The sequence below is a fragment of the Nipponia nippon genome, unplaced genomic scaffold, assembly GCF_047370975.1.
Source record: "Nipponia nippon isolate SJK-2023a ecotype South Korea unplaced genomic scaffold, ASM4737097v1 scaffold_3, whole genome shotgun sequence".
Lineage (NCBI taxonomy): Eukaryota > Metazoa > Chordata > Aves > Pelecaniformes > Threskiornithidae > Nipponia > Nipponia nippon.
In genome coordinates this window covers 50732999-50747288 of record NW_028262347.1, presented here as the reverse complement: position 1 = coordinate 50747288, position 14290 = coordinate 50732999, and positions in this window count along the sequence as shown.

Genomic DNA, 14290 nt, shown 5'->3' with positions numbered 1-14290 from the left:
CGCCGCTCCTTCCCCCCCTCCCCTCCGCGACTTCTTCTTCTTCTTTTTTTTTTTTTTTTTTTTTTTTTTAATAAACCCGAAGCTGTTTTTCGGCGCAAAGATGATTGATTGCGGCGTGGGTGCTGCTCGGTAACCAGCCACCTTCTGCCGCTGGCCGGCCGGCCTCCAGCCGACTTTAGAAAGACCAAAACAAAACAAAAAAAAAAAAAAAGAGGGGGAAACAAAGCAAAAGTAGCCGTATTAGTCTCACCCTTGCCCCTGGCTGCAAGTCAGGGCTCCCTGCAAATTGCACGGCGGTGTTTGGGAGGGAGTATTTTTCGGGTTTGACGGGCGAATGATCAAGGAGTGTCTTTTTAAAATCCTCGGGGGAAAAAAAAAAAAAGTAAAATAATACAAAATAATCTCTTTAGAAATCGGGGGGGTGGGGAGCCTTTGTTATCAAAGAGATAAATGAATATGTATTAGGCTGGACGGTGTGGCTGAGGGAGCGGGGCAGCGGCGGCACGCCAGCTCCCCTCACAGAGAAAGCTCCCACAGGGACACTCCTGCCGTGGGTCGTGCTCCCCAGTAACTCCTGAAATTCAACGTTTCTTTAGGCAAAAAAAAAAAAAAAAGAAAACAAACCAAAAAAACAAAGGGACGGTGGAGGACAGTTCCTGAAGGCTTTTGGAACAGACATTGCTTAGAATTTTTAAACATCAGGAGATGAGTGAAGAGTATTAGATTTAATAGTTCTCTTAAAAAAAATAAGTGCTGTGTTTAGTAATGAGGCAGATTCGTCTGAGGAAGAAAATATCTACTTTGTTAAGTGAATTGGTCAGTATGGTTTCATCTGTTTGTAATGCCTGGGTGCTTTTGAATTTAATTTATTCAGTTTATGAAAAAAGGTGGTTTTAATCACTGACGGTACCGCAGATTTGAAATGAGGTCTGAGGAACAAACATGAGCTTTCTTACTTAAGCATTCTCAGAAATGGTTTAAAACAATTTAGGTCCTGAAGGTCATTCTTATTCCTGTTTTCGTCCGAGCAGTTCAGATAGCCTCAGATTCAGCCTCCAGTGACTCTTGTGGAATCCCCACTGACTTTTCATTGGACAGATGTGAAGAGGGGAGAGAATGTGTCTGTGTCCTTTGAAACTTAGTTGACAGTTCTGCTGCCGATGATGTGAGATCTTGCATAAAATCTAATTTACTTTTTCAGAATTGCACTGGCTTCACTATGTTCAGAAGAACAACAACAAAAAAAAGGAATACAGGTCTATTTTTATTAGTAAAATAATTCCATATAGATATATGCAGGCACAGAGCTTTTGGTCAAAAATATCTTATTTTGATATAATAGTGCTCAAATTAGGGCTATTCCTTTAAAGTTCACTAATTCATCTTAGAGAAATGGAATGCATCTTGTCTAGATGCAAAGCTGCTTTTTTGCAGCTTTGCTGTAGTTCTCTTTCCCTATGTTATTTATTAATGGCATTTTTACGTGGATAGTACTTCAAGACTTCCTTTGCTTCTGCTATTTATTCGTCGCTTGAAGTCATAATAATTTGTTTCTAAAACCACAGCTGGCTGCTATAAAGGCAGAGAGAGGAAGACCATGATTTATGTGGTGAATGAGAAAGAAGAACAGAAGAATGTCATAAATATTTGTTACTTAAAACTTCAGATATTGTTATGAAAAGGTAGCATAAAAATTAAATAGGCAGTATATCAGCAGGATCTTTCCTAAACAGAGTTCTGTTAATTTTTTTTTTTTTCATGAGAAGTTACTGTCTTTTAAAAATAGTACTAAAGATCTGATAAATTTACAAGAGTAATGAAATTCAAACTTGAAAACTGCAAATCGATCTTTAAATGACACTTTTGGCACCTCATAAGAGTACTTCGGTTCACAGTTACCTTTATTCTCTGGTATGAGACTTCCGTAAGTACTATAGGCTCGGTGGAACAAGTTAGTATTTCACTGTTTCTTTCAACAAGGTTAGTTAGCTGGTTTTCTCCTCTGCCTGTGTGAGTCTTTCACACAGTCACAGGGGAGAAGAAAAATAATTTTTAAGTGTAAGAAGAGGTGATTAAATTAAATTACTTTTTGGATTATGGGCCACATGTGGTGCATTAAACTACTTTAAGCTACTTTTTAGCTTCTTTGGCATTAGGATGTTTAACACATACTTGGTCTGCCTTAAGTGTTTTACTATATAAAAAATTAGAATGGAGCAGGAGAAAGATGTGAGATGGAGAAAGAGAAAAGAAGCAGTATGGAGATCTCAGGCTCTGAAAACTTAGCTTTCCATCATGTAAACAAAACAAGGTTTTTTGATTTGTCATGTAACAAACAGTAATTCTTCTAAACAGAGTCACTAATATGAAGAGAAAATTAGTTTATACAAATGGGGATTTAAAATTTGTAAGTACAACTCAAACCAAGTGCTTTATTTATTTTTAGTCCGTATGTTTTGGGGTAGCAATTCTAGGACAAATATTGCCGGTATGTAGACAGTTATGAATGCTTCTGAGCCAGTTTGAGAGGCATATCATCCGACTGGAGATGAAAGGCACAAATTTAAGGAATTTCTGATTTCTTTTCCAGATACTTTCTACTGCGCATGAACGTTTTGGTTTGGGCAGTATATCATCCATATAGTAGATATTTTTAATCGAGATTTATCTTGGTAGTGAAAACATGAACATTAAGAGTTCTTGAAAATCACAAGCAGAATATATTATATGTCTGACTTGTTTTCAAACCTATGTGCTCAAAAAGAGAAGGGGAGGGGCAAGTGGGTTTATTTTTTATTTTTCCTTTAGGCAAAAATCCCTTTCATGACCAACGAAGGAGGCAACAAATTTTTTTACAATAGTGTGAAGTGCCTGTTGCTAGAAATGATTTTCACTTTGTTCCTGAAAAGTATGCCAAATTTACTGGAGAGCTAGCGCGCTGATTTATTTATATAATATGACGTGAGTGGAGGAGGGGGTAATGCATTTTTGGCCCAGCTGATTTTGCTAAATGTGCTTTGATTCGCTGAAAAGGTTGACTGATTTTTTTAGCTAGGTTTATCTGAAAGAATACAAAGGGCCTTTCCTTGCTCTCTGCATCCTTACTTCCCGAAGATGGAGCACAGAATATCCATTATCCATGACATGCCATTTGGTCAGATAAAATCCGCTTTAGTTAAAAGGCCAGCTATTGCTTATCACATAGGTGTATTTATTGACGATACTTTGACAACTGCTTACCTGAACTGATCTAAATAACAAGGTGTAACTGCCACGGTTCCTCCCTGTCCCGCGATTGCAGCGGTCAGGCAGCACGTCTGGGTCTTGAGCAGAGAAATATGAATATTGAGCCTCTACCTCGAGCAAATTAGAACAAGTTAATTGTAGCCCCGCACCATGAACAAGGTCCACAGTGTGAGCCCTTGGAGAATTTCTCACTCAGCAGACAGGAGCAAGGTTTGCTTATTTCACAAAGAGTTCCCAAAAACATAATAAATGCAGCAGAGAGAAAACAAATATTTTCATAAATGGGATCACTCTGCTCTTTCCAGCTGCCCGAGGAACAGAATGTTTTGATGAAATAAATTATGATATATACCAAACAATTTTACTCTTAACCAGCTGCCACCTTATTTCCTGTCATTTTTATCTATTCTGATGTGGATGCTTTATCTTTCTTAAGAATATACATTTGGTAAAGGAGAATAATAAAAAAACGGTGAATAATTTCTATGAATCAGTGGTGTTCTAAAAGAAAACCAGCACTTGTAATTTAAAAGCAAACCATCAAGAGATAGCACTAAGAGAGCAGTACTCTGAAATAACATCCAGATTATTTTCTTTCAGAGACGGTGGAGAAAAAGAAGGATCATTTCCTTTAGTTCAGTGGATAGGTAGACGGATAATCACTGGCAAGCGTGAAACTCTGACCATAAAAAGGTGGCATTTAAATCCTTCTCTCGTCTCATCATGTGCTTTATACTATTTAAAACTTGGTCTAGCATCTAAAGGCCTCAACTGCATTGAGTAAGAGGCTATCTAGACACACTTAGGATCTTTAACTAAAAACATTAAATGTAGTGCTTTTCTAGTTTCTCTCATTTACTATTTACAATTTAAAGTAGAAACAAAAGAACATAAAAATAATTTGGCTGGACTTGTTAAGGAAAAGTGGAACGTAGCGACACAGGGTACTAAGTATAAAAAAATAATTTACACAGCAGTTTTCACCTTATACTATGTTAGGCTTCTTTATAAACAGTGAGCAGAATTCTGTTACTTTGTTATTTTGTGAACATGCACGCAATTTCACTCTGGCTGGAACTAGCTAAATATTGCTGAAAGTTACCCACGGATAATTTGTAAATATACATGCTTTGACTACATTTTCTTCCCTATCACGCTTCCTTTTTTATGAACACGATAGAAGAAAAGACTACTGGCAAGAACTGTTTTGATAGCAGTCATTTTGAACAACTGCTAGGAGAATATTTGCTATGGATTTCAATATTCAGATTACAGTATAAGATGCTGTGACTGTAATATTTGTTTTCCTTGGTTTTTGGCTGAGAAAGTGTGTATATACCTGAGAAAGAGCGCATAGGTGTATATATACACACACACCTATACATACACGTGTTCACAACCACGCTCTTTGAAGTTCTGGAGTTTTGGAGAAATGTACACTCTTGTCTTTGTTTTAGAAAAATCCTAGAGATAGCACAGCTGAAAGCACTGTGAAATCTTGCATTCTCGTCCTAGGTGCTGCCAGAAAAAACAAGCCTTTTATGCTTGAGGAGGCTTGAGATGTTTTCTTGCCAGTTGCGAGTCCTACTTCTCAAAGTAAAAGAGAGCAAGTAATGTCTGTGAAAAAAGTTTTCCTGACAGACGGCATGCAGGCAGCTCTCCTATGCTCTGCCAATCCGTAAGTAATTAAAGTTTCTTCGTTGGCGAAGAGTCAGTTCTGAAACACATAAGGAAAATTAAAACAGGTGATGCAGTGGCTATCTCCAAAGGCAAGAGTTTTGAGTGCAAAGTAAAACAAAGATGAAGAAGAAACTGGGGTTTATGTCTCTGAATAAATGGTCTCGCATCAGAAAAAGATTAATTTTAAATCACCGTTCTAGTTCTTATATTAAAGATGGTTTAATTCACTCAGAGCTATTTGGCCTTGAGGATGAATTCCTACAATTAAGTGTTTATGACTGAAAGGGCTGCCATGGAAAGCAGACAGATGAATATCATTTCAGGAGTACTGTGAATCATTAAATGAGTTGTAGAACCTTTTCCTGGGCATGAGCCACTTTTAAATTTCAGACTAAGGCTATAATAGACTTCAGCATAAGGCCTGACATGTTGCTGTGTTTAGGAGTTTGAATAACAGGATAATCAACATGTACTACTGTGTTTATATAATTTCAAAAGTCTCACATGGTATGTGTATATGCTGCTCAGACCAAATACATTTTTCAGATGAGTGCGTTAAGCGTTAGCGCCAGGTAATGAACTTAATCTGCCTCTGACGCGTTGGCTTCTTTTGGCTCAAGACAGGCATGGCTGCTTGCCCCGCTGCAGTGTAGAGAGGGGCTGGAATGTCATACAAACCCGAACAGATGACCAGAAAACAGTGCTAGTGCCAACTACCTTCTCTCTCTTGATTTGTCACGATTAGTGCTTGTTTTTTGTCAGGAGGGCTCCAGGCATCGTCCTATAATGGATTGGCATGCTGGGAGGACGTCAACTGAAATGCAGGCCAGACAGACAGCCTGGCATTTTTTGGGCTCAACAGAGGAAACAGACACAGGGCTACTCTTCCTGGTTAAGGAAAGAGCGTTGGTCCACAGCTCGCCTTTTCTTGGCACTGCCTGTCCATTCCCAGGATTGCTTGCCCCTCCTGCAAGCAGTTTTGCCAGGGATGTGGAAATTAAAGCTCAAACAGTAGCAGATAAAATCGGATGGACTGCTTGAGGGAGTTACTACCTCCCCTTGTGCTGTACCTGAACCATCCTTCCCGTGGCTCTGACAGAGTGCTGCCTGCAGCAGGGATGAGAAATTAACTCACGCACCTCCTCCCAAACAACTTCAGCTTTCAGTCTGGTGGGTTAAGATCAACCCCGGTTTCAGCATGGCTCAAAACTGCAGTCGTTCAGGAGCAGCTTCATGAGCTGTTTGGTCGTGAGGTGGCAAATTCTGTCACGGGGTGGGGAGAAGGGTTGGGGATGAGAGTACTAACTCCCTCAGCCATCTGATTTTAATCCCCTACCATATGTGACTTGAAGTCCTTAGATGCCCTCTACTGCCATATCCCAGAATTAACAGATGGCTCTGCGTAACCAAATTCAGATTTGTTGAAGTTTGTTACTATCTCTCTGTCTTTGTAAATGAATGGGAGAGGGGAAATAATATCCATAATTATTACAAAATATGCAAAGCCTTTTATAAAGTGTGAGTTTGGGCTAGACATCTTTTCCGACTTTCGGTGCCATTGCCCCGGGTTTCAAAATTTTAACACTATTTTTAGCATTCTCTTCAGAGCTCACTTCTCTGATAAATTATCCCTCCGGGAATAAATTTGATCCAGAAAGATGCCTGAGGCACAGCAGAATTTTTCCCCAGCATTTCAGGCCACATCATGCTAGACGGAAGGAAGCTGCAAAACCTGCTGCCGTAGATCAGTCTCTGTTCCAGGAAGGAACTAAAGGGTGCGTTTACCCATCCGATGTATCATTGTTCGCGTAAGACAGAAGAGCGGGCAAGAGTCTATATCTAAAACGGAACAAGAATGAAATTTCTGTCCCACGCTTGCCTGTGTTATGACAGTTTTTGTGTGCTGGCAGGCACAAAGCAATCCCAGGTCAAACAGAACTAATCCTGGCGTGAATCACTCCACGGGTGCTAAGAACCAAGGGTTTCTGTGGTGCTTGAGCTTTAGCTGTGTTGGTTGTATCAACTCCTTTCCCTCCTGTAAGGAAAACCCAGCAAAACAATCCCACCTTTAATTCCCCCGCCCAGGTTCCTGACGCTGATTTGACTGAGGGGGTTTGGTCCAAATGAAATTAGCTGCCGCGTTCTATGTACACTTTTAAACATGCCCAGCCTTTTCTGAGGATGGTCCGTTGCTGTTCGTTGTACTCTAGGTGGTTGCCAGTGATGTTACAGATAGAAGCGGGCACGGCAGGAGGTAGCGTGAGCTTCCCAGCGGAACATGTGACAGCGGGGATCTGCTCCAGGTAAGTGGAGGGGGACATGTACCGGGGACATGCCGGAGGGCCTCTGCCAGGCTAATAAAAAGGTAAAGCTGGGGTTCGTTGAAGGGGCGAGCTTTCACGCCGTGCTTTCTTTTCCCTCAGCACAGTCCTCCGCTTGCAGGCACACTGGTCTACAATATGCTACTCGCATTCTTCAGGAGCTTTTGTAATTTTTCCAGAACATAATCTCAAACTAACAGAAGTCCATAGCAAAATCTTGTTGTGAATGAGGGCTTTGTTCTGGGAGACTATTTCTGAAAACGCCTGGCTCTCTGGTAGCCATTGCATAAAAGGCTGAAACATGAATTTGCTCATAAGCTTTTGTTTTCAGCATGTTCATTCCTTCACCACCCCCCGCCCCTTCCTCCAAGAAATACATGAACCTCTTCAAGTCCTGCTGGCAGGTGGGCTATATGTTGTTACGGTGGCAAACCTATGAAGCTATACCAACTTATACCACCTGACAATGTGGTCCAGTGCATATATTTTACCAGATCCATACTTTTCCGATTTCTTCATGTTCTTTCAATGGCATTTTTTGTCTGTCCATCAGGGAGCGGAATCCTGCGTCCAGAGAATGTAAATAACAGCTGCTTCCACTCAATTTGCATTTATATACTTAACACTTCCAAATAGATTATTTTGAGAAGCTTTCACAATCTAGTCAAAATTCCTGCTTAGTCAGAGGTACTAGTGAGACGTTAATGAAATCCCCTTGGACTGCCTGATGAAAAAGATGCAGCAACAAGAATGAAATTCCCCAAACGACGCCATCAGTTACGCTTCTGACAGTTACACTTCAACAATCAGTTGAAGCGTATCTTTTAATCTCCTTGGGCATTTTCAGGATCAGTTCCTTGGGCTGTTCTAAGGGGGCGAGATTATGCCAAGTAAGGAGATGAACTGTTTAAAAAATCTGTGCTGAACCAGTAGTGTATTTCTAGCAAAATTATCTAAAAATACCTAAAATTTATAAAAAATATCATATGAGTACAGCCAAAAATGAAAAAACAAACAACCAAACAAAACAACACCTGGCAAGCTATTTAAAGTGAACAGCTTATTTGCCAGCATCACGGATTTTTAAATAAATAAATAAATCCCTTATGTCCTGAGAATAACTCAAAAACAGCTCTTTAATTTGTGTTTTATACCACTGTTTTCTTTTGTTGACATTTCACTAGCCTTGAAATGGAAACACAGCATTTTTATGTAGTAATGCCTAAATGAAGACTTTAAGAATTATGTTCAATCATGTTTTTTTTTTCTCCAGAAAACTTTGAAAGCCTTTCACCTCATTATTTTGCCAAATGCCTCAACTTGAACCATTTCTTTAGATTTCTTTGATCCTCTGAAAGCTGAGAATTACGGAACATTGACATTTAGTGACCTTCGGTACGGTTCATTTACTCCAACATAGACCGTTGAAGAAGATGCTTGCTCCTAAATCCAGATTTTGTTTGAAGTTATAGAAACATACTTTCTTCTCACATATTTTGTTTATCCAGGTGAAAAATCCTTTTATTTTTACAGGAGGCTCAACTGGGGCATCTCTGAACCGCATTGGACAATCTTGATGACTCGAGTTGTTTAGAGAACAGTAATTATGCACGTGAGTTGCTGTTTTTGCGTGTCTCCATAAGCCTGCACCAGACTCATTCAGACTTAGTAGTCCGAACAGACAAAAACAGTCCGAGCTCAGGTTGTTTGTGAAAACAACGTGGATCCCAACTACCTGATTTCAGAGAGCACGCTTGTTTTTCCAAATAAAAAAAGTCCCAGATGCCAAGAGAATTGGCAGATATTCACAGTAGCTGGGGCTGGTTCCCTCGAGAGCGGGCTCCGGTATTCACATCCCACAGCGCTCCTTGCTGGTGCCCCTGTAGACCCAACATGTCATTCTGATTTTTTGCCTATCTTTCAGTTCGAAGTATCTGAAATCACGTGAAACGGTACTGCAGCCTGCGAGAACGGTGCTTTCCTAGCACGAAAGCGAGGGTACGTATGACATGTTTTGGGACGCGGCGATGTTCGAGGGTGCGCGATCAGCTTGAGCAGTTTAGAAGAGCAGACAGGGTAAAGACAGACAAGACGGGCTTGGGAGCAGCAGCGCTTGGCGCGAACTCTCCCCTCAGGGGTGCACAGCCGGCGCTTTAAAGAGGGCTGGGCAGAACAGGGGAAGCAACGAAGAGGCGTGGGGATCCGCAGCCAGAGGCTGAGCCAGAGCCAGCAGGGACGTGCGTGCGCGGGGCACCCCGAGTAGCCGTCTGCTGCTGGGGACCGCCTCCGGCTGAGGTGAAGCGTAGACGTGGGGAGCTTGACTGCAGGATAAACGCTTCGCTCTTGCAGAAACATGAGGCTTCTCAAGTATCATTTCCACGAAGTCACGAGTTAAGACCTTGGTCAGAGGGAAGCAAAACACTCACCCCGCTCCAGCGATTCAAGGTTTTGCCCTCGGTCTGGACAAGGACTGGCTAAGCACTGTGTAGGTACGAACCACAGCTGCTCTCCATCGGGACCACCGCTGCTCTTCCCTTCACAGGCCGTTGTGTCACCTTTCAGCCTTACCAGTGCCCTCTTCGGGCTCATTGCAAATCTTTTTCTTCAACAAATACGGCCATATAAAGTCAATGAATTGTAACCCGTGCAGCTAACACACAGCACGTTTATTTTAGTAGATTTGAACATACAAATAGATGCTCTAGAAAGGGAATTTCTCTGCCGTTTTTCTTATGTCTGCTTATGGTGAACTTACCATGAATTTTGTTTGCACTGTGCCTCTACTCTGGATAGGAAATCCTGTTTCTTAATCCAATTCTAAAATTTGTGGAACTCGCTGCCACCCTCCGCTTCCCCATCACTAGTGCCAGCATTTTAACTGTACGAAAAACGGATTAAAAATTACAAAATAACAAAAAAAATACGAAAAGGGATGTGAAGCCTTATGCTACTGTACACCGACCAACTGTTAACTAATTAGGGGTCAAGGAGAATATTTTCCTGGCATTGGTTTATTATTCAGTTGAAATCCTCGGTGTCTCTTAACTAACGGAGAAGGTGAAGATGACTGCTGCAGCACAGCTCCGATCCCGTAGAACTCCTACAGATGTTGACTTCAGAGAAACGCTACTAGCTTATTATTTGTTTAAACAAATACACCATAAATTTGAATAATGAGAAAGACTAGCAGTATTTAAGAAACACTAATCTTTACACGAAACTATAAAGCTCTGTTTTGTTAGCATTAGTGAGTAGGAAATATATGTTTGTACAGTAAGGTCATGCTTTAATAGTTTAATCTTTTACTTAGGTTAATTTTTATTCTACGTGATAATGGCTTAATGCAGTAGCCTAATTTAACAGTCACTTTTCACTGTTCACTTTTTATTTTCTGCGATACCTACACGGTTGAACTTTTATTAGCCTTGGCAGAAGAGATGCTAAAAAACAGCTCTTCCAGAATTCTTTTTCCACGGTATCTCATATTTTGCTGGTAGGGAGATTCTTTTGCTAAGGAATTGTAAACTTCGGTAGCCGTCAAAACTGGCCTTATTTAAAATGGTAAACTGCTCTGACCCCAGACTGTTTTTCATCTTGACAAGCAGTGAAGTTGAATATAAGCACAACTGTTTTCTGTATTTATTACTTATTTAATTTTTCAGAAAGACTAGTTGGCAAAGTTTCTCAGCTCTGTTGGCCGTTCCAGCCTCCCGTGGTGCCTCTAGGTGGTGAAAAACTCTGTGATAGGTTGGCGATCATTTCTCACCTACACCACGACACCTAATGAAGCGCTACTCCACGCCATAAACAACTTCTTCTCTAGAAGCCACGCAGTGCAAAACTGCTGCGCGGTTGGTTCATGCAGCTGCCGCGTAGCTCCCGCCTTCTGATGCGCAGTGTCCTGACGGCTGTGGTTATATACAGCGGAACTAACATTCTGTGTACATTGTACTTCAGTTTTCAGAGAATTCTGTGCAAACTACCCAGTAAATTATCACGTATTGTGTTCGTTTTTCTAGAAGTACCTGGCTGTGTAACAGCTGGGATCACGAGCTCATTAGAAGAGGTGCTATAGAGATACACAAAATACGTAACTATCTTATTTCCCCTGGGACGACACACCAAATGCAACAAAGTAACACCAGCTTAAGTATTATCTTTTAGCATTGGAGGGTTGATTAAATATAAGGAGGTGAGATTAAAATCCTATACACAATTTATTCAAAATTACAAATTAAACGTGTGTGAATTACTCTATAGAGAAAAAAAAAGAGTTCCTATATACGGACTCCTTGCTATTGAAGGCTAGCAGAAACAGCAAAAGAGTTTTTATCTTAAGTGGAATGTTTTTCTTTTACATATATGCTCTATTAAAAAAAATAAAAAAACAAACAACAAGGTAAGGCTGCTTCCATTTGCTCTGACACAGGCATCTGAATCTCAGCTAAGCTTCATCCTCCCTTCACAGGCAAGAAGGAAAAAGCACCCCCAGAGAACAGTTTGTGCGACATATTCTGGACAATAAAATCTTGAAGATCAGCTGCCTTGTGTGGGTACTTGTTTTGTGTCAACTGACTCTAAGGGGAGCCTACAAAGACGAACTCAGGCTTAGATGTCTAATTAGCAGCTCTCTCGGTCTTAGAGATGAATCCGACTTTAACGTAGGTACACCATTTGTCTGACGCTTATTCTAGTGAACGGTGGGCTTTAAGTCAGTTTTATTATATTGTAGCATTCAAACAAAATATACATCCTCTATTACAGAGGAGGAATGCAGTCTCCATCTATCCGAGCTCTTCATTATCGAACTTCATCCTGGTTTTGAGGACACAACGAGCACGTGAGGAATTACAGCAGAGCAGCTGCTAAAACTCATAAAGATTGGAGTAACCGAGAAATGCAGCGTTGGCTTTAAACAGCATCACGACTGTGACTTGTGACGGAGCTGCAGCAGTGGTTTATTCTGGTGCAGCAGAGTTTAGGCATGGCAGCTGAAATTCAGGCCTAGTACAACGGCAAACGGACAGGAAGGGAGCTTCCCTATAGGACTGAGTAAGCGGAGGGGCGGGAAGGGATGGATGGATGGACGGACGGACGGATGGATAACTGCTCCCTCCATCACAGTCACAAGGAACTGAAGCACAAAGGCACGGAACTGTGACATGGGTGTATTTGGCAGTTGGGTGCCGTTACCGCTCCGCTGTTGGCTCGTTTTTTCAAAACCGGGAGGGTGGAGGCTTTTTTTGTTCAAGCGCGAGCACACCTCTCTGCTACACGTTACAAACGTCAAAGCAAACGGGCGCCTAAGTCCCGCACGAGAACCCTCGACCCTGTGAATCCAGCCACTTTCAGACCTGCTAGGAAGTTCCTCTTTAATGTAATTAAAGAGCAGCTAATGCATGTCTCATAGCGTTAAATTCGATGATAGAGCTCCATCCTCTCTGGGTTCAGACAAATCCAGTTGCGTTATTGTGCGAGATTGCCTCCTGGTGGGAGTACCAAGACCCTGCGGAACAACGTAATTTGCACATAGAACAGGCAAAAACCTGTTTTAAAAGCACGCTTCCTTTTTTAATTCAGGTCTAACTAGAGGAAGTGAAAGAACTTTGTTTCCACTAGGACATCGAGCTAAACTGAACTGCGATTTAAATGGTCGGATTTGAGGACAAACGTTTTGATACTTGACTGAAACAGAGTTTTCTGGTGGCAGGCCAGCAAGCAACGCCTGACAAGGCTTTTACCGAGACATGAAAAAAGGAAAAAACCACCCAGTAAGATGTGCCTAACTGCACGCTATCCTTAGCAATGAGCTTAGTAACTACTAGATACAAAGCACATGGCCAAGTGCCTAAAATTGGATACAAAGACACCAGAGCAGACTTAACGTTGCCAATACTATGCAACTCAAGTTTTCAATTACAGAGAAGAGGAGCGGCAGAAAACAGAAATCCCAAACTAACTTTCGCATGGATTATTCTTCTGCTAGCTGTGGGACAAGAATCAAATGGACGGATTTCTAATTCCAGGTTTTCAAGCGAAGAGAAACAGGTAAAGACAGCTTTATGTAGTTGTTCAAGACCTAGAAAATCGGGAGGACAGAATTACTGGAATTACTAACTAGGTGGAATTACTGTGAGAGTACGATTCTAATTAGGTCATGCTTCAGATGACCCAGGAGAAAGCTTTAGTAGAAGAGAACGTAGAAAGATTGTGAGTGGCAGCGTAATACAGGGGAAGATTTTAAAATACCGATTTTATGAATTAATGTAATAACAAAATGGCAGAGGGTACACGCAGGGAACACGTGTTTTAGACTCAGCTTCCAGTAACTGGGCAGAAGAGGAAGTACTTTAAAGACAGCAGTCCAGCACATCATAGATTTTCAGCCCTCAAAATGCCTGAAAAGCATCCAAAAATGTTTGGGAAACATTGAGAAATCCAACATTTCTACAGTGATTGTGGATGTTTGATCCTAAACAGGGTTCGACAGGCAAGAACAGATAAATGGGATAACAGAAGGTTTCTGTGAAGCAAAATGTCTTAATAGTATTAGGCAGCAATATGCAAAAGTATTGAGGAGAAGAAGGGGGAAAAAGAATTGAAAGTTTAAATTAATCCAAGGCTATTTTTTCGTACCCTGGAGTAAAGTCAAACGGTGACAAATGAGGTCCCAGCTTTCCAGAAATAAAGGGGGCTCGATTTGATGCAGTGCAACATAACAGAACACTAAACACGAGAGGTAAGCTTCTCGCTTACGGACCAGTGTCAATACCAGGCACCATGAACTGATGGAAATACTAAAATTTGTTGTCCCACAAATTACTAAAAACTATTTTAGAAGTCCTATTCTAGGCAGAGAAAATGGTTATTTTCATGCGATTGAACTTGCAGAGTAAGCAGCGATCCTTTTCACAGACACAACAGACATTCCTTCATGGCGGCATGTTTGTTATCACGCGAGCAACACATCGTAGAACGCGGAGCCAAAATCACTTGGCTGAGGTAGGCTTAAACATGGCCTGAGATATTTTAGGAGCGTAACA